Below are 20,461 nucleotides of genomic sequence, written 5' to 3'. Positions count from 1 at the left end.
AGTCCTCTGTGTCTGTTTGGATTTCACTTTTAGGACTCCTACTTGTCTTGGTACTCGTAGCCTCAAAGTTATCCCAGGCCTGGAAGTATCAGCGAAGTTAGAGGTCATTGGAGAACCCATAGTAGGTGATAAGGCGGAGGCAGTTGATTTAACACGGGCAGTAGATGTTCATCTAATTAAATTTACTTTGCCCGGGCGCGGCTCCCGTGCGTCCCGTGCCGCGAATCCCTGACGAGGCTTTATGCGCCGGCTTGCGCGACTCATGCTATAGCGGTTCCGCTATGCGCACTGGGGCTTGTGGTCCTGTGGCGGTAGCAGCGTGTTGCAGCAAAGAAAGATTGACCTGGCTGTAATGTTCATGGGCGCGAGTCAGCGGTCTAGTTAGCCGCGCACCGTGAGGTACGCACACGCGAGCGCGTGACGTAACGCGCTCGCATAAATAATAAAGTAGGCGTGGCCGGAGTTTAGTCCGGACCACGCGGCGAACCAGTACACAGTGTCCCGAGTGTTATTTAATGTCGCAGCGCTAACCACACCATGCGCCTGCGACTTTGGGGCAAGACAATGGCGATGAGGGTCTAAAGAACCCATGCTACACCCCTGGGCACCTCTCGTTTGGCCGCAATCGGCGGCGCAAGGCTGTGCGTTACCCCATCCAGCGGCAGGCCCAGCGCGGAATGCGCTGGCGGTGTCCAGGCTCCACGTGCGGTCCTAGAGCAGGGCGGAGGCGTCGCGGCTGTGACTCACGTAGGCGCTGCAAAACGCCAGCGACTCCGAGTGCGGAGCAAGTGCCTGGAGGGCGGACATGAAGGATTGAGGCCACCAAATTAGTCACGGGGAAAAAAAGAAAAAAGGGAAGGAAATAGTGGACAACTCACCCAAGCATCACAACCCGAGTGGGCGGACAGACGGCAAGCCAAGAAGGCGGCAGGTCAGTGTCAGCGCGAGGGTAGCCCAGACAGACCCACGAATTAAAACATGTGCCACCTGCCTCACCCCAGCACACGTGACAAGGCCGTACCCGTCCAGAACCGGAATACTACAGATAAGAGTGATCTAGGCCCCTCCACGTTCCAATATGGCGTCTCTTCCCGCCATTGAACCGTTTGTGGTAGATGGTGCCCCAGCATCCCTGGCGCCTCGCTGGAAAGACTGGACAGATCGTCTGCAGATCTATTTAGAAGGCGCAGGGACAGCAAGAGAACGCCGCAGGGCACTACTCCTGTATCTGGGCGGGAAAGACATACATAGGATTTACAAGACCATCGTGGAGGCCACCCCAAAGACCTACATAACGCTCTTCAATGCTCTTAACGCACACTTCGAACCCATGGCTAGCAAAGACTATGAAAGGTTCATCTTCCGACAAGCAAAACAGGAGGCCGAAGAATCATTAGATGCCTTCCACGGCAGGCTCAAAGAACTAGCCAGCACATGTGGCTTCCGCGACGAGCAAGAGGAAATACGGGGACAGATAATACAGGGGTGCTACTCCTCAAAGCTGAGGGTGACGATATTACAAAAAGACGGAAAGCCGTTGGTGGATATCCTGAAGCTGGGGCGCTCCAAAGAACTATCCCAAGCAAGGGCGTCGCACTTGGAAGCGGCTCTCCACCGACCAGTTAAGGCGGAGCAGGTCAATACGTCAGAGCAAGTCAACGTCGTTAAATCCAAGATACGTCAATATGGCGGGAAGAAGCCGCAAGACAAACGCAACAACTGCGGATACTGCGGGGGTCAACCACACTCATACAAGACTGCCCGGCGCGAGGGAAAAGATGCAGCTCGTGTGGATGGATGAACCACTTCGCAGCGGTATGCAGATCGGCCAAGTCCAAGAAAGAGGCAGCTCACACCATAAAAGAAAGTCAGGGAGGAGGAGCTTAGCGCGCATCCAAGATGGTCACGTGAGCAAAGAGCTCCCGAGACCCTCGCCGCCTCCTACATATATCCTGTCAGGGATCCTGATATGAACGACGGGTTATTTTGGACATAACCCTGCTGATCTAAACGCTCTTTTCAAAAATCGAATTGGATGCCGAGAACCAGAATTACTCTGTTCTGAAGCCTGAAGGCCTACATCCAGAGAATGCCCGGGACTCGAGCCTTTGATATACCCAGGGGGCAGTTGAACAACAACGGCTGGTGGAAGGTGACTGGTACCCCTGGTGTACTTTCGGTTTCGTTTTCTCTGCTCTTGTCTTCCGAAAGACGGCTGCCCTTTGTTCTTGTCGGCCCATGGCTCAACCTGATTGCCCGCTCCTACAGGGCACCCTGTATTTTTGACTTTTTACAGCTTTGTCCGTGAGGAGCCATTCATACCAGGTCCCAAAGCCCCTTTGGGGCGCACAACTCAACATGGCGAGCAAGCCTGACAGCGAAAGACGGACGGTCAAGATTACGTCCCGATGAGGCACCACCCAATCCAACAACATGGACCGATACACTCGCCCTAAAGGTTCCCCCAGCGGTACTGGTAAAACACCGGAGGACCTTGGAGGTGGCACCCCAGAAGCGGAAGAGTTGACACTGCGGGACATCATGGGCGCCATTGCGAGCATGAAAACTTCCATGGGCCAACAATATGAGACACTGGCCTCCAAGATCGACACAGTGGCAATTGATGTTAATTTGATTAGGACGGACTTGGCTAAAACAAATGAACGGGTCAAGTCGCTGGACATCAAGACTGCCAGTCTTACAACTGACGTGTCTGATCTCCAAACTGAGGTCCAGAACTTGAGAACCTCGAACGGTCAATTCGCCCGCCGGCTTGATGACTTCGAAAGCCGTGCGATGCGCAACAACGTACGCATTATCGGAGTCCCGGAGAAGTCTGCTGAACAAACAACAGATCTTCTTGTGGAAGATCTGATATTAAATCATCTCGCCCCCAAGGGCCTCAGGAACTTCTTGTCAAGTCTCACGGCGGGGTCTAGACTCGAACCCTGCCTTGAGGCGCATTTAGGTATCTAAAAACTACATTTCCCATGTTTCCAGGGTCAGCGCGCGCGACGCCCGGTGTGATGACGTCACACGCGCTGAGAACATTACCGGCGAAGGAACAGAAGCGCCCGCCGTTGATTCTGGTTGTGTGCTGCAAGACTACGAGCGTTACCAGCGTATCCTTTTTGTTGTACACTCTGTGTCGGCTGGTGAGTACTTTAGAAGCGTTCCGCTTCTGTCTGGGGGTGGCGTCGGCTGGCGCTTCCCATTTCTTGTGGAGTCCTCGGCTGAGGCTCTTGTTTTGCCGCAGTGTGGGATGCAGTTGTGAAAAGCGGCATCTTCATTGATTACAGTTGGCGAGGAATACTCGAGGGAGCTCTTTATTTTCAGTGAACTGTCATCGTTTGCTCTGGGGTTTCTGTGCGTCCTAACCACAGTGCGATTGTTCTGGTCTATGATATCCACCTGGGCTACATACTCTCAAGGAAGGGAATATCGGAACTATCTGTATGTAGACTCGGGATTCCAAAAGGTGCCTATTTGACTTTGGGGAATGTTGGCAATCTGAAGCAGTGATTAGTCTTGCTGGGCTTCTATATATATTTCACGTCAGGATCCAGGACTATTGGGAGCTATTTGTGTGCAGTATCGTGTATTGCCTGGTGAAGTAACTGGGCAAGACAAATAAGGTCATAAGACAATAATCTTTGTCTTCTTTTCTTTACTTTTGACAACAGGGGCTTATGAGCTTCGCCTGGCAGGCTAATTTCCATACTGACCCCTGTTGAAGCCCTATTTGACTATTATGTTGGTATGTACCTTATACTGTTGTGTTTAATTTAATAGAACCTTGCTGATGGTAAGCATGAGCGGATTTTGCGGATTGGCAATCCGCGAATTTGCGGATTTGCAAACTCGCAATCCGCAAAATCCGCGAATTCCCGCGAATTTGCGGATTTTTTTTTTTTTTTGTGTTCGCCCGTGTTTCTGCCAGTTCGCGAGGGTTTTTACAATTTCGCAATTTGCGAACTTACCTGTCGGGTCGCAAGTTTTGCGAACTTGTTGTTTCTACGTGTCCAACCTGTTTGGGACACTCTTCTTCATCACTGCCACTCTCTGTCACCACTGCCACTCTCTGACTACTCATGCCACCCTCTGGCCCACCCATGCCACCCTCTGTTTCATCACCACACCCTCTGGTTGTCCAGTGTACATTATTTTGGGCAAAGCAAAGCACACCTTCCCTGCCTCAAGTGACCTGAATTAATTTGGGGCTGATTAATGTGTCACAGAATATTTTTTTAGCTGGCACCTGCTTCCTTAGTGCGCCCTGATTAGTGATCTTTTGCACTTGCTAAGTGCTTTCATTGTTGCAAAATTAGTTACAACACCTGCCCTGCCCCAACTGACAATAATGAATTAGGGGCTGATTAATGGATTTTAACTTCCAGCCTGGCTCCTGCTTGTCTCCCTTAGCTGTAATTCAGGACCTTTGTGGCATATGTGTAACTATTCTGAGGTTCAGAGCAGGGTCACATAATAGTTTCAACTGGCAACTGAACTCTGGAGGGGCCCCTCAGGAAGCACTACAGGAAATGGCTACTAATGATGAGCCTGAACTTTTGAACCTGGTAAGTAGTTACTTTCAGTTTTGCTAAAATCGTATTTCTGCAATTTCGCACTTATTCGCGGGGCGCGAACTCACGCGAACAGTGCGAGCAGTGCGAGCAAAATCCGCTGCTCGCGGATTTGCGGATTTTTCAGGAAATTCGCAAATCTCGCGGATTGCGGATTTCCCGAAAATCCGCAAAATCCGCGAGCGGAACGGATTTTCCGCCCATGCCTAGCTGATGGTAGAAACTGACCATAGGGTTCTTGTCTTCTAGAAATAACTTCAAGTACAACTTTTCTGATTGCCAGGCAAAGCCAACCCATTATTCATTTCCAGGTATACAGCATTCACTTAACACTAGGGTGGGGATACAGGTTACTACCAAGTGAATTGTATATAAGTCTGTGCTTGTCTCATGGTGCCTTGTTCTCGTTTCAGCTTCCCTTCCCTGCAGCTCCCTTCCTACCCTTCCTGATTATCCCTCGCTCGATCATTCCTGTGTGTCTGTTCACATTCAGACCCAGGGGCTGTCGAGAGGTGGACCCCATAGAGCATCGTGAGATCCTGAGGACCCTTGGCCTTGACAGAATCAACGGCCCAAGAAATTTAGTCCTCCCGATTTCACGATACAATGTCCACTATGGATGATATTCTGGCAGCTCTAGCGTTGGTCCAAACAGAGTTGCAAGCATCTAGGACTGAGACTGCTGCATTACAGGCTCAAGTGGATAGGTTGATTCGTAACCCTTTCAGTGCTGGTACTCAGCAGGCCTCTTCTGTCGTAGTGGAAGTTCCCGCCCCGATCCCCCTGGCCCCTCCCGAACGTTTTCATGGGGATAGCGGTAAAGTGCAGGTATTTCTTACGCAAGTGTTATTGCACTTTTCCTGTAAGCCCAAAGTATTTAATACCAATCACGCCAGGGTAGCTTTTCTCATCTCGTACTTAGCGGGAGATGCTGCACAATGGGCAGTACCATTAGTGAAAAGAGATGATCCATTATTAAGGGACTGGGAGGCTTTTCGGGCTGATTTTGAGAAGACTTTTAATCGCAGGTCAGCTACACTAACAGCAGACAGGGAGTTGCTAGGTTTGAAACAGGGTAATAGAGATCTGATAACCTATCTCAACGATTTTAGAAGGCTTATCGCGGAAACGGATTGGCCTGAAGAAAAGAGACATGCCATTTTCTATAACGGTCTCACAGAGGAAATGAAGGATGTACTTGCTCAGATAGATCCTCAGCCTAGTACGTGTGAAGACATGATCAGCCTAGTCTTGCGGCTAGATCATCGCCTGAGTGATCGTAAGGGTGACAATCGAAGAAAGGATCGGGTAACCCCAAGATTTGAGAATCTCAGAGGGCCAGAAGGGGCAAGCCAATCCAAACCTGAACCCATGGAAATAGGAGCCGTGAGGTCTCCGTTAACTACGGAAGAGAGAGAGTATAGACGAAAGAAAGGCTTGTGTCTGTATTGTGGAAGGAAGGGACACTTCATTCGGGAATGCCCTAACAGGAACAAAACAAGAACAGATTACAAGAAGGTGTCTGTGGTGGCAGCGGAACCGGAGTCGGGAAACGAGAAAGCTTGAAGGCGGAGGAAGGGGGTCCTTCAAGTACGTTTATCATCCCTTCATTGGACAGAGTGGAGAGACGAGGCGGTCTACATTTTTTTGTGGACGTTAGGCTGGAAGTACAAGGGAAGACACTAACGATAAGAGCTATGTTGGATTCGGGAGCAACCGGGTGTTTTATGGATCATGCCAAGGCCATCGGCTTAGGAATAGCTCTAGTAGAAAAAGAGATTCCCGAAGCAGTGTATGCCGTGGATGGCAGAAAATTGGATTCAGGTCCTATCCGACTGCAAACCAGGGAGCTTGGTATGACAATGGTTGCTGAACACCAGGAGAGGTTGTGTTTTAATATCATTCATGCACCTCAGTACGGAATGATTCTGGGTCTTCCATGGTTGCGTAAACACAACCCCACTATAGATTGGGAAAATCAAACCTTACACTTTACGTCGGATTACTGTCAACAATACTGTTACCCTGTGCACTCAGGACCTGCGTCTGGTTTAGCTAACATACATCACATAGCTACCGCAGCTGAACAGGATGTAGAACTTCCATTTGAGTATCGTGAATTGGCTGAGGTATTCAGCGAAAGGAAGGCAGAAACATTACCACCACACCGGTCTTACGACTGCCAAATTGATCTGATTCCAGGGGCTAAGATCCCAGCGGGGCGAGTGTATGCACTTACTGAGCCGGAAACCATACATCTCCGTGAATACCTGGATAAGCTCTTGAAAATCGGCTTTATCAGAGAATCCAAATCCCCAGCAGCCTCCCCGTTGTTCTTCATCCCGAAAGCTAATGGAGAACTCCGAGCTTGTGCAGACTATAGGGCCCTAAACGCCATTACAGTCAAGAATAAATATCCCCTACCCCTCATCAACGTGTTGTTGGAACAAGTTAAAGAAGCAGTTGTTTTTACGAGACTGGATCTCAAGGGGGCGTATCACCTGGTTCGAATGCGTTCAGGAGATGAATGGAAGACGGCCATCAAGACCCGTTTTGGGCTTTACGAGTACTTGGTGATGCCCTTCGGGCTCTGTAATGCGCCAGCCGCCTTCCAGTTTTTCCTAGATGATGTACTCAAGAACTATCTAGATCGTTTCGTTGTGGTGTACATTGACGACATCCTGATCTATTCCAACAGCACAGAACAACATGTAGAACATGTGAAGGCGGTATTGAGAACATTACTGGAACACCATCTCTACTGCAAACTCAGTAAGTGTGAGTTTAACTCCACATCGGTGGAGTTCCTAGGGGTGGTGCTCACACCTTATGGTCAGGAAATGTCTGAAAGAAAGATCCAAGCAGTAAAGAATTGGCCCATACCCAAGTCTGTACGGGACATTCAATGTTTCATCGGGTTTGCGAACTTTTATCGTCGGTTCATTGAAAACTTCTCAGCCATGGCCTCCCCAATGACAAGGTTATTAAGGAAGATGGTGCCCTTTGAATGGACGGATGATGCTCAGAAAGGTTTCGATGACCTTAAGAAGGCTTTTGTTTCTGCTCCTGTGCTGGTGCACGCTGATCCCAGTAGACCTTTTATAGTAGAAGCGGATGCTTCTGACTCTGCAGTAGGAGCTGTATTGTCCCAACGTCATTCTGACACCGGCCAGTTACATCCGGTAGCTTACCTTTCTCGCACCCTGAATTCGGCGGAGCAGAATTACGTAATTGCTGAAAAAGAGTTGTTGGCAATACGAACCGCTTTCCTGGAATGGAGACATCACTTAATGGGAGCAAGACATGTAGTAACTGTGTTTACCGACCACCGTAATCTACAATACATGGCTGCTGCACGACATCTAACACCTAGACAAATGCGTTGGATGATGCATTTTGCGGACTTCGACTTCATTGTCACCTACCGACCAGGGAAGGATAACAGAAAGGCGGACGCATTGTCAAGGCAATTCACCAAGACGGAACAGATCGACGTAAGGGAGGAATCCATAATCGACCCAAAGAAGGTGATCGGCGTCACCTGTACCCAGATGTTCCTCAGAAGTGTCATTAGAAACATCCAGAATGACGAATGGAAGAAATGGTTGGGTGAACACAACGAGTTGAAGATGGTTCAGGGTCTTCCGATGAGACAGAGACAGCTGTTGTTGCCCATTCAAGCCTTAAGAAAGCAAGTGTTCCAGTGGTGCCATAGTGCGCCGTGTGCGGGCCATAACGGAATCAGTAAGACTCTGGAACGAATACTAAGACAGTTCTGGTGGCCAAACATTAGGAAAGACGTGGCTGAGTGGGTGGCTGAGTGTCCTATATGTAGCCAAATGAAGGTACAACACTCCAGACAGGCAGGATTGCTACAGCCACTTCCCACTCCTGAGTTGCCTTGGGAAAACATTTCTATGGACTTTGTGGTGGGCATGCCGAAAGATCAGGGGTGCACTGCCATTTTGGTGGTGGTCGACTATTTAACCAAAATGGCTCATTTCATAGCCTGTAAACAGGTTCCTTCAGCTAGCGTGTTAGCCAGACTTATTCTCACCAACATAGTAAGGTTGCATGGGTTACCCCGAGTGATAATTTCAGATAGAGGTAGCCAGTTCACCGCAAGGTTTTGGAAGACATGGTGCAAAGCCTTAGGAATAACATCTAGTACCTCTACGAGTTTCCATCCTCAGACCGATGGGCAAACCGAAAGGGTCAATCAAACACTGAAGCAGTACCTGAGATGCTATGTTGAGGTCACTAAGGAAGATTGGGTAGACAGATTATGGCTAGCTGAAATAGCCTATAACAGTGCAGTACATAGTTCCACCAAAACCGCTCCATTTTTTAGCACCTATGGTTTCCATCCTAATTTTCTGCCGTTTCACCATCCTGCATCAGCCACCCCTGTCCCTGAAGTACATGAAAGACTACAAAACATTCGTAAGGCATGGCAGCATGTCAAGAGCCAGTTACGGCAGACCAAGGCGAGGTACAAGGCCTATGAGGACAAGCACAGACAAGAGGGGCCAATATACAAGGTGGGTGATTACGTCTGGTTGTCCACCAAAAACATACGCTTTAAGCGTTATAGTGTTTTCAATCCTAAATATATAGGCCCGTACAAGATTGTCAAGTTAATCAATCCTGTGGTGGTTAAGCTGGCTCTGCCATCTTCTTTACGCATTCATCCTGCCTTTCACGTGTCTTTGGTGAAACCCACGCGAATGCACAGAAAACTGGTTCCTGCTGAGGTTGTCGTGAATAACGAAGAAGACTATGAGGTGAGAGGAATTGTGGACTCTAAAATATACCGCACTAGATTGTGGTATTTGGTGGCTTGGAAGGGTTATGGTAATGAAGAAAACTCCTGGGAACCTGCATCCAATGTCCATGCACCCAAGTTTGTGAGGATGTTCCATCAACGCTTCCCGACCAAACCCTGCCTCTGTCAGTGTTCTTCGGGAGAGGGATGTACTGTCAAGTCTCACGGCGGGGTCTAGACGCGAACCCTGCCTTGAGGCGCATTTAGGTATCTAAAAACTACATTTCCCATGTTTCCAGGGTCAGCGCGCGCGACGCCCGGTGTGATGACGTCACACGCGCTGAGAACATTACCGGCGAAGGAACAGAAGCGCCCGCCGTTGATTCTGGTTGTGTGCTGCAAGACTACGAGCGTTACCAGCGTATCCTTTTTGTTGTACACTCTGTGTCGGCTGGTGAGTACTTTAGAAGCGTTCCACTTCTGTCTGGGGTGGCGTCGGCTGGCGCTTCCCATTTCTTGTGGAGTCCTCGGCTGAGGCTCTTGTTTTGCCGCAGTGTGGGATGCAGTTGTGAAAAGCGGCATCTTCATTGATTACAGTTGGCGAGGAATACTCGAGGGAGCTCTTTATTTTCAGTGAACTGTCATCGTTTGCTCTGGGGTTTCTGTGCGTCCTAACCACAGTGCGATTGTTCTGGTCTATGATATCCACCTGGGCTACATACTCTCAAGGAAGGGAATATCGGAACTATCTGTATGTAGACTCGGGATTCCAAAAGGTGCCTATTTGACTTTGGGGAATGTTGGCAATCTGAAGCAGTGATTAGTCTTGCTGGACTTCTATATATATTTCACATCAGGATCCAGGACTATTGGGAGCTATTTGTGTGCAGTATCGTGTATTGCCTGGTGAAGTAACTGGGCAAGACAAATAAGGTCATAAGACAATAATCTTTGTCTTCTTTTCTTTACTTTTGACAACAGGGGCTTATGAGCTTCGCCTGGCAGGCTAATTTCCATACTGACCCCTGTTGAAGCCCTATTTGACTATTATGTTGGTATGTACCTTATACTGTTGTGTTTAATTTAATAGAACCTTGCTGATGGTAGAAACTGACCATAGGGTTCTTGTCTTCTAGAAATAACTTCAAGTACAACTTTTCTGATTGCCAGGCAAAGCCAACCCATTATTCATTTCCAGGTATACAGCATTCACTTAACACTAGGGTGGGGATACAGGTTACTACCAAGTGAATTGTATATAAGTCTGTGCTTGTCTCATGGTGCCTTGTTCTCGTTTCAGCTTCCCTTCCCTGCAGCTCCCTTCCTACCCTTCCTGATTATCCCTCGCTCGATCATTCCTGTGTGTCTGTTCACATTCAGACCCAGGGGCTGTCGAGAGGTGGACCCCATAGAGCATCGTGAGATCCTGAGGACCCTTGGCCTTGACACTTCTTTGCAGTGGAGCGTGCCCACAGGGTTCCGGGCGGAAGACACAAACCAGGCGCCCCACTGAGGCCCATAATTGCCAGAATCTTTAATTTCAGGGACAGGGATGCCATCCTGCAGACCTCGAGAACTAACGGCCCCACGAAATTTGAGAACGCGTCTATCAGTTTTTACCCGGACTTCACCCAAACAGTACAGAAGCAGAGAATGGAATTCACCGGAGTGAAACGGAGACTGAGAGACTTGGGCTTGAGTACGCCATGCTCTTCCCTGCCCGGCTACGGGTTGAACACAATGAACGAGTGCTCTTTTTGGATCGGCCTGAGGTGATTAGTGACTGGCTGGAAACTTTATCGACGCATCGAGATCGTACGGAACAATCCGGTGGTGCGGAAGGTGGCCCGATGGAACAGGAGGAGTAAGCGGGATCGGCGTGTGTAATTCATGGACATTGCAGCAGTGGTTCGTTGAAATTTTGGGTTAATGTAAATATAATGATTATACACCCAGTGGCGGCAGGGTGACTGGGACTCTTCCTCCTCTCGGGATGTTCCTCTTTCTTCTTGTAGATTAGATTTGGGGTAGGGCGACAGGCACACTGCAGTTGGGGTGGTTTTTTGGATTAACGCAGGGGTGCAGGGAGGGGGGATGTGGGCTCTGGGTTTTTTTTTGGGGGTGGTGGGGGGGTTCTTCTTTCTTCTTTTTGTTTTGCTACAGAGGCTACATATCATTGTACAATTTGACTTTTGCGTCCTTCTCACTGTTTGGGGGATTCCGCCAGCGTTCTGGGGATGGGGGGTAGGGGATTGAGAGTATTAAGTTGGAATGTCAATGGCTTGGGAGACAGGATAAAGTGGGGTATAGTACTGCAGTACTTGAAACGCCTTTCCCCCGATGTTGTGTTATTACAGGAAACGCACCCAGTGGGGAACACATGTCACGCAATGAATAGGCGTGGTTATCGGCTGATCACACACTCGGGGTTCACCTCCAGATCGAGAGGGACTGGTGTTCTTGTCAGGAACTCCCTCCCCTTGGAAGTTGACAATACCATCCTAGACGATAGGGGACGGTATGCCGCTATTACTGGTAGATGGGAGGGGAAAACGATTTCACTGCTATCTGTGTATGTTCCACCCGGTCTACAAACCATGACATTCGCTGACTTGGGAAAGATGGTCTTGGGGCTCCCCGAAGGGATCTTAATTGTGGGTGGAGACTTCAACTCTGTTGTTTGTGGTAGAGAAGATCGTTACCCCCCCAGGGATCTTACAAGAGCGCAAACCTGGCTTGGCAGTTTCCTGGAGACGCTGGGTCTTGTTGACTGTTGGAGAATGTTGCATCCCAGACAGGCCCAATATACCTTCCACTCGGGTGCACATGGGAGCCTCGCAAGGCTCGATTATGTCCTCATGCCAGCGGCACAGGCCGCATCGGTGACAGAGGTCCAACACTTGGCCAGAGGCATTTCCGACCACTCCCCACTATGGCTTCTCATTGATATCCAGCTGGGAGCCGGGGGTCGGGTCGCCCCGATCAATCTCTGGCATCTCCGAAACCCTGAAACCCGGGCGGGTGTTGTCAAGACTATAGATCACTACTTTGTTGAAAATATGAGGTCAGTGTCCTCATCTAAATCGCTGTGGGAGGCTTTTAAGACTGTGATTCGAGGCCAGACACTGTCGTTGATCGCTTGTGCTAAACGGCGTAAGAATGAGGAGGTTGCGCGTCTGGAGTCTGAAATCACTACCCTGGAGGCGGAACTGGAATCCAAGGTCACGCAGGATTAGTTACATGTCTTGCACCTCAAGCAGTTCGACTACAGAGCCTTGGTGACAGACGCCGTCAAGGCCATGAGTCGCGAGCAACAGGGACGACTGTATGATGTGGGTGATAAAGCGGGGAAGTTGATCGCATGGCTGGACAAAAAGGAAAGATTGAGTCGAGTTGTGCCGGTGGTTGAAAGAGCGAATGGTGTGTGGGTGGTTGATCCGATTGAGATAGTGGAGGGCTTTGCATGTCACTTTCAAGCGGTGTACGCGCCGGTCTCAGACAGGCCTGAGGAGGACTCGCATCTATTGCTCAGAGACATCGCATTGCCTAGCTTGTCTGATTCTGATAGAGAGCTTATGGAGGCGGAATTTTCCAATGATGAAATAGTGCTCGCTATTCGCTCCATCCGCTCGAGAAAAGCCACGGGCCATAACGGCATCCCCATCGAACTATACAAGCAATGTCCCGACAAAATGGCGCCTTATCTCCGCGCGATGTTTCTGGAGTCGCGCGAGGTTGGGTCACACCCCCGAGACCAGAGACTGGCCTCCATTGTTGTTATCCATAAAGAGGGGAAACCCCGAGATCTGTGTGCATCTTATAGACCTATATCACTCTTGAAAGCCAAACCTAAGATCCTGGCAAAACTCTTAGCAAATCGATTAATTAAAATGATTGGGGACCTGATACACCCGGATCAGTCTGGATTCATTCCCACTTGTAACACCGCACTGAATTTACGTCGTCTTCATGGTGTCCTCGCGAGGGCGGAAACGTTGCGTGAACCGGCCATTTTGATATCCTTGGATGCCACTATGGCCTTCGACACCGTGGAATGGCCGTATCTATGGGCGGCCCTTGCGAAGTTCGGGTTCGGCCCAGGGTTCATCGGTTGAGTTAAACTAATTTCTAATTTCTAATTTAAAACATTTATAAAGCGCAGCGTGCACCGAACGGTTTCTTGGCGCTAGGGGAGGGTATTGGCTACAGAGGCAAAGGTGAGAACCGGTGGTAGAGCCGGGAAGGGAGGATTACACAGGGAATGCCTGTTTAAAAAGGAACGTTTTTAGTTCCTTGCGGAAGGATACATAATGGGTGGCCGCGCGTAGATGGTCTGGGAGGGAGTTCCAGAACGTGGGGGCCAGGGTGGAAAAATTGGACCCACCCCACTTTTTGCGCCTGAAGCGTGGAATTTGAAGGAGGGATTTGGTGGAGGAACGGAGTTCTCTGGAGGGAACGTATTCATTTATTAATGAGGAAATGAAGGCGGGGGCGGTGCCTTGACGAGCCTGGAAAACCATGCAGGCGGTTTTGAACAGAGAGCGTTCCTTAACGGGGAGCCAATGGAGCTCCCTGAGTAGTGGTGTGGAGTGATGATAGCGTGGGAGGCCAAAAACCAGCCGGGCAGCTTGGTTTTGGACCAGCTGTAGCCTCCTTAGACTGTATGCTGGTATGCCGTTGTAGAGAGCATTGGCATAATCCAGTCGTGATATCACTAGAGCGGCCATGATCATTTTGAGTGCCTGGGGGGAGAAGAAACGAGCGACAGTGCGGATAGTTCGGAGGGTGAGGAAGCAGGAGGAAACCACCGAGCTGATTTGAGAGTGAAGGGTGAGCTGGTTATTCATTTTAACCCCCAGTGTTTTGACCGTGGTAGAAGGAGTGGGGGCGGGACCAAGAGTAGGGGGCCAGAAGAGAGAGTTCCAGGGACTGGAAGAACCTCCGGTAAGAACCAACTCGGTTTTGTCCGGATTTAACTTGAGATGGTTGTGATTCATCCAGTCCCTGATGAATGTCATGGTGTGCTGGAAACTGGAGACAGAAAGAGGAGAGGAGGATAGATCAAATATGAGCTGGAGGTCATCTGCGTAATTATACACGGTGACCTCCAGCTGCTGGAGAGCGAAGATGAGGGGAAAGATGTAAAGATTAAATAGTAGGGGGGACAAAGAAGAACCCTGGGGGACACCACACGTGACGGGGAGTGGGGTGGTTGTGAAATCTCCTAGCCGGACTGCCTGGGTGCGGTCCCTCAGGAAGGAGGAAAGCCACACCAGGGCTGATCCCTCAATTCCGGCCGCCTTGACACGGGACAGTAAGATGGTATGGTCTACCGTGTCAAATGCGGCGGACAGATCGAGGAGTACCAGCGCCTGGTGTTTGTTGTGATCCATGCCCTTCCTGACGTTGTCCAGTACTGATACCACGACTGATTCAGTTGAGTGCCTAGGTCGGAAGCCAGCCTGGCGGGAAGCCAGTCCCCCATTGGCCTCTACGTGGGTGCGGAATACCGCGGTGACATAGCGCTCCAGCACCTTGCCCAGGTAGGGCGCAGGGAAATGGGGCGGTAGTTGGCTGAGATGGAAGGGTCAGCGCCGGACTTCTTTAGAATGGGCACTATGGTGGCTGATTTGAGCGTAGGGGTCACTACTCCCTGTGCTAGGGAGTTGTTAAGGAAGGCAATGGGAGGTTCAGGACAAGAGGAGTAGATTTGTTGGAGGATTCGCGCCGGACAGATGTCTGCCGGAGAACCTGATTTTACTTTGGGGAGTAACTCCAGAAATACCTCTTCGGTGAGGGGAGGGATGGAGGTGAGAAGGTTTTGAATGGTAGGAGGGGAAGGATCAACAAAGGCAGACGAGGGGGGGGGGGATGTTGGCCTTAATGGTGGCGATCTTGTCAAGGAAGTAGGTGTTTAGTTGGTTGCATAGAGGCTGGGATGGGGGGATTTGAGGTGAAGCCCTATCAGAGTAGGCCAGGTCCTGCACTATGCCTAAGATCTCCCTAGGTTTGTTTTCAGCAGACATTATTTTGGTAGAGAAATAAGAGGTTTTAGCGGCAAGGATTGCGGTCTTGTAGTCGGCGAGTGATGTCAGATAGAGGGTTTTAAGTGAGGGACAATAATTTTTCCTCCAGTGTCTTTCTGCCTGTCGAACGGACAGTTTTAGTTCTTTTAGGTGGTCATTAAACCACCTATTAGACTCCTTAGGTCGCCGAACGGAGATGCGACGCAGGGGAGCCACTGAGTCACAGCCTCTAGCCAACCAGGTGTTAATGGACTTGGCTTGAGAGTCGGACGGCAAACCAGAGAGGGACGGGATAGAATTCAGAAGGTGGGACGTCAGAGTGGGAAAGTCAACTCTGTTCCAATTCCGCGCCCAGGTATTTTTGGCGTGGAGGACTTTGGGTACCGGATTGGGAGAGATGGAAAAGGAAATAAGGGCATGGTCGGACCAAGGACAGGGGGAAACCGTCACTGGGGAGACTGGAAGATTGAGGGACCAGACCTGGTCAAGTATGTGACCATGAGAGTGAGTGGGGACAGAGATGTGTGACATAAAATTTAAGGATGTGAGAGACTCAGTGAATTCTTTCGAGGCTGAGCACTCAGAAGGGTCCGAGGGCCAGTAATTGAAATCCCCTAGAACCAATACCGATGCATAGTTGACCACCATGTTGGCCAGCAGGTCTTGGAAAGCCGGCAAGAACTGAGGCGAAGACTGGGGAGGACGGTACATTAGAAGACAGGTGATGGGGGGGGAGAAGGCGAGGGAGCGAACTATAAGGAATTCAGTGGGAGGAATGGGGGGAGAGGAGATGGTTTGAAAGTTCAGTTCCGACCGAGCGATTATCGCCACACCACCACCAACCCTACCTGCCGGACGGTCAGCGCGTAGGGCCACGTAGGAGGAGGGGAGGGTAGCCAAGAGAACAGGAAGGGAAGAATCGCAAAACCAGGTTTCGGTCAAGAGCAGTAGGTCAGGCTTCTCGGAATCGAGCAAGACAAAGAGCTCATGATGGTGCTGGACCGCTGACCTGGTGCTAAGTAAGAGAATGGATAGTGACGGAGTAGGAGGAAGAGGGTCGGGTGGGAGAGGGCATTGTGGAGAAGAGGCGGGCGGGGAGAGCGGCAGAGTAGGAGTGGAAGAAGGTACAAGCCCTAGTGATGTTATGTGCCTACGGACAGAGTCCGAAAGTGGCCAATGGCCATGGAGGGTAGTAAGCTCCTGAGAGGAGTACGAGATGAAATTGGCATGGAGTCGTGCCCCTAGCCCCGTCCGGCCGCGGACGGGCGCAGACGGGCTTGCCTTAGGCGCGCCTTCGGCGCGCAAATGGCGCGCCCGCTGCGCACGTCCGCTGCGCGTTCTGTAAATGCACATTTGATATAGGAGGCCTCAAGGGCGGGAAGGGGGCGTGGCCTAGCGGTGGGCGTGGCCAGCGGCGAAGGACGCCGGTGTAAGGGGTCACGTGAGCCTAGATCTGCTCCGTGATGCCCTTAAAGTGCGATAGTGCTTTGCAGGATTAAAATACAATTTTAAAAGTGAGCAAGTCTTAAATATCGTAGCAAGAGCGTCTACTCCTGGCTTTTCGCCTCAGGAGACAACCCAACCGAGCACTCCTGTATGAGAATCCGCTGGCCCAGGTGGTGGTCAATGGTAGGGTATCGGAGTCCTTTCCTCTCGGGAGAGGCACGCGGCAGGGATGTCCCCTGTCTCCGCTACTGTTTGCTCTCACCTTGGAACCCCTTGCGACATGGCTGCGGTGGGAACCATCGCTTAAGGGCATTAGATGGACCCCCGACTTCGAGGACCGCATATCTTTATATGCGGATGATATCCTCTTGTATCTCACTTCTCCCCGGAAGTCGTTGGGGTCCTGTTTGATGTCCTTTGCTCCTTCGGGAAGAATTCCGGCCTGGTGATCAACTGGGCTAAATCCTGTGTTTACTCGCTTATGGGCGAAGTACCTCTCGTGCCGCGTAACTGCCCGATACAAATATCGCATACCGGCTTTAAATACTTGGGGATATATGTCTCGCTTGACCCAGCGGTTCGGTATCAGAGCAATTTGCTCCCTCCGCTTCTTCGGCTAAAATCTGACGTAGCTGCCTGGTGTGGATTGCCTTTATCTCTGGTCGGAAGGGCTGCCTATTCAAGATGATGTCCCTACCCAGATCCCTATACGCCCTTCAAAATACACTCGACCTCGGGCCCACCAGTTATTTTCGTGAGATTTAATGCCTTCAGACGCGGCTACTATGGGGCGGGCGCCCCGCATTGCTATAGCAAAGTTAACACTGCCCTGGTATGACGGGGGCATTGCGTTGCCGGACATCAAACGTTATTATTGGGCTTCCCAATTGAGTGCGATCAATCATGCCATGTATTGCCCTACGTCCAACCCAGCATTCGAGATGGACAAATGGCAGCTCCCGGGAGGGGATTACAACATGGCACTCAACTCCAAATCGATTGATCGGACATTAACGGGGCCCACCGGAGTTGTGGTGAGGATCTGGCATAGCGCAAATGCAGCTATGGGTTGGTCAGACAAATTGACCCGAGCGACTCCGCTCTATGTCGCCGAGAAACTAGGCAGTCTATGGACCACCAAGGGCTTCGATAAGTGGGACCTCATTGGTATCAGCAAGGTTGGGGATCTTTGGGCCAAGAACAGGATAAAGACTTTCGAAGAACTGAAAATTGAATATGCGCTAAATGATAGGGAGTATTTCCGATACATGCAGATCCGACACGCGATTGGTTCGGTCTTCCCGACCGGAACCTTAATCCCGGAATCTTCCCCTCTTGAAGATAGAGTGCTTGATGGGCACGTCCCGGATAGCACCATTTTCCTGATATATAAAAAACTCATTAATGATCGTACGGGTCTCCTTCTGCAGCTACGAGAGGCTTGGACCGGCGATGGATTGGAGCTGGATGATGAGGATTGGCAGGCTGCGATATCCTCTCCCAAGGAGGTTGCGATTCCGGCCCGTCTTCGACTGGTGCAATTAAAGATCTTACACTGCATCTACATGACAGGCCCCCGACTGTTGCGTATGGGTTTTTCGGTGGATGGGCTGTGTAAGCGAGGGTGTTGTATGCTGGGTACCTTTCTCCATATTCTATGGGAGTGTCCCAAAGTCGTAACGTTTTGGAACCGTGTGCATGCTGTCATGAATGAAGTTACGGGAGTTGCATTGTTGCCTGAGGCTAGACGGTGTTTGCTGAATGTGTGGGAACCTAATGATTACAATGTGGCGCAGACACAATGGGTCACTCTGGGTAATATGGTGGCCAAAAGGGATATTGCGCAGCTATGGGGATCCCAGAGACTGGTGCATGTTTCGGGAAAAAACTGTGTATGTTGCACGTGGTAGGCCCAGAAAGTGGGGCAGAATATGGCACCAGTGAAATCAATATCGTGGAGAGATCTGTACTCCGCCTCTGGTAGATACCCCGGAGACGCTGCAATCCCCATAGCCTGACATTCCTTCTGCCATGTTGAGTTTCGTTACTACCTTGCTTGCTTGCTCTCTTCCCCCCCCCTCCCTTTCATTCCTTCATTTACTGATTTGCATACAATTTTCCAGATACGGCTCTCCCCCTCCCGGAAGGGGCACCTCAAATAAATTTCCTGTTTTGCCTCTTCTTATGGTTTTTAGTTTTCTTTTAATTTCTGTTTATACATTAAAAAAGGAAAAAACCCTTCATTTATCCTGCGTTTTAACGTAAATATTCATGATGTCTGCCTTCCTCCGCCGCCGGACCCCCGGGTTGCCGGCTGAAGTGCTGTGTAACTGTATAATACCATGCTACTGTCTGTTTTGGCGACGGCCGGCCCGCGTGGTTGTAGGCTCGCAAATGTAATTTTGTGATTCCAAATAAAGGTTTTCAAAAAAAAAAGAAAGTCAGGACAGTGAAGCCATGGACGACGACGCTAATGACTATCCTGTCCACTACGTTTTTGCCATCGATCAACCCCAGCGGAAGAAGAGGCGCCTTCCGAAGTGTCGCATCAGGATAGACAACCAAGAAGTGAGGGCCACAATCGACACCCGAGCATCCATAGAACTCATGGCGGCGGATGTGTACAACCAACTATGAACCAAACTGCCACTGCAAGCCGCAAAGATCAGGGTATTCGCGTATGGGCAGAAAACACCAATACCACTGATAGGCTGTTTCCGGGCGGAGTTGCAGCACCAAGAGCTGAAGGTCCCGACAACCATATATGTCACCAGAGAGGGCAGTGGCATGCTTATCAGCGGGCAGGCAGCAGAAGAACTCAGACTGATATCTTTTGCCATGGCGGTGCTGACGGAGGAGCTGGACACGATTTTGGAGGAGTGCGAGGATACGTTCCAGGGCATCGGATGCCTAAAAGGGAAAGAGGTATCCCTCCACATTGACCGGTCAATTCAACCTGTCACACTTAGGCACCGAAGAATCGCTTTTCATCTCAGGAAGAAAGTGGAGGAAGAGCTGGAAGCCCTTGAACGACAGGGCATCATCGAAAAGGTCAGTGGACCGACCCCCTGGGTGTCTCCAATTGTCATAGCGCGCAAACCGAAACAGCCTGGTCAAGTCCGCATATGCGTGGACATGCGACTGCCCAACGCAGCAGTCAAGAGAGCGAGGCATCTGACTCCGACAATCGATGACATCTTGGGAGAGCTAAATGGAGCGCGATGGTTCTCAAAAATGGACCTCCGGTCAGGCTATCATCAGCTACCTCTCCACCCGGACTCCCGCTATATCACCACGTTCTCCACCCACGTCGGCCTTAGACGGTACCAACGCCTCAACTTTGGCATATCCAGTGCCGCAGAAGTCTTCCAGAACACCATTAGGGAGGTTTTGAGCGGACTCCCAGGCGTCCTGAACGTCAGTGATGATCTACTGGTCTACGTGAACACCATCGAAGAACACCATCAGAGACTAAGAGGAGTGTTACAGAGGATCAAAGAGTCAGGTCTGACGTTACACAGGGAGAAGTGCCAATTCCTCCGGAACAAGATCAGCTTTTTCGGATATACCTTCTCCAACCAAGGGGTAGCGCCAGACCCGGACAAAGTGAAAGATGTGCAGAATGCGCCAGCTCCCGCCAA

The sequence above is a fragment of the Lissotriton vulgaris genome, chromosome 2_1 (assembly GCF_964263255.1).
Source record: "Lissotriton vulgaris chromosome 2_1, aLisVul1.2, whole genome shotgun sequence".
Classification (NCBI taxonomy): Eukaryota; Metazoa; Chordata; class Amphibia; order Caudata; family Salamandridae; genus Lissotriton; species Lissotriton vulgaris.
Note: the sequence above shows the minus strand (reverse complement) of the source record.